General features: G+C 30.2%; 1 protein-coding gene across 6 annotated transcripts in view; it reads left to right on the top strand.

Moving 5' to 3' along the window:
* The window catches only part of LOC106869047 (MAGUK p55 subfamily member 7), a 582,860-nt gene that overhangs the window by 109,030 nt on the left and 472,716 nt on the right, over positions 1–1,114 (top strand). The gene's annotated exons all lie outside the window — the stretch shown is intronic.

Here is a 1,114-nt window from a genome sequence, read left to right as displayed (position 1 = left end):
CTTTCTCTCTCTCTCTCTCTCTCTCTCTCTCTTTCTTGCTCTCTCTCTCTCTCTCTCTCTCTCTCTCTTGCTGAGAGATCACATTATCAATAACCCTGTAAAGTGACTGCCATACCATCACCTATCATTTGTTTTATGCTATTTTAACTGTAATATTACTCAAACTCTGCAAGATAAGTCGTCAGTCACTCGGAATAGTCTATCTGCTAGCATTAAGCAAGGGAGAAATTATTTTGTGGATATAAGATTAAACTGGTTAAAGATGCAGAAACAAATTATAGTATCTGTTTTGAACATTTCTAGAATAACCATTTCTGCAACCATAAAGTCACTGGTTAATTGTCATAAAGATATAAAACAATATAGTTAAAGAAACAAAATGTCTCACTATCATGTTTCTTGAATAACCTATCTTGCAAGTGCTAAGTGACTAATGAATTAGCTGGTGGAGATAAAATACTACAGTTAAAATAACAGTTATAAATTATAGTTTTACTTTAGGTGGGTGATATTTCATGCACTTGGTAATATAATTAGTCATAAAGTCACCCAGCAAGTGATAGGTACATGATTCAAGCCCTATCAGTGTGCCTGTTTATCTATTCTACCACAAAATATGGCTCATAATGTTTGATAAAAAGTGTTTGTTTGGAAACATGCTACAGAGATTTAGGGTACACCTTAATTTCATACTTTTTTAACACAGGTAAGAGATGATCATCAGGGACTGACATCCTGGGTAATATTCAGATGTGGAAATGTGAACAATTAAATCCTGTATAATGAGATGATATTATTGCCAATAAATATGCTTTCCAACAAAATAGAAATTTCACTGAGAATATTTTGTGGGAGGAAAAAAATGAAATATAAATTCCAATTCATCTAGTTTCAGCATTGTAATTATTGATAAAATGAGATTTCTGGCATTTTAGTTTGTGCTGATTACAAATACATTTGTATTAAAAATCACAATGAGCATTTTAGTAGGAGTTTGAAAATTTATATCTCCATCTATATATACTATTTTATAATGTAATATACACATACATAAAACACATTTCCATATATATACATACATACATATATATATATATATATATATATATATATA

The sequence above is a fragment of the Octopus bimaculoides genome, chromosome 10, assembly GCF_001194135.2.
Source record: "Octopus bimaculoides isolate UCB-OBI-ISO-001 chromosome 10, ASM119413v2, whole genome shotgun sequence".
In the NCBI taxonomy this organism is placed as follows: Eukaryota; Metazoa; Mollusca; class Cephalopoda; order Octopoda; family Octopodidae; genus Octopus; species Octopus bimaculoides.
Note: the sequence above shows the minus strand (reverse complement) of the source record. Positions and strands in the feature narration are given on the sequence as shown.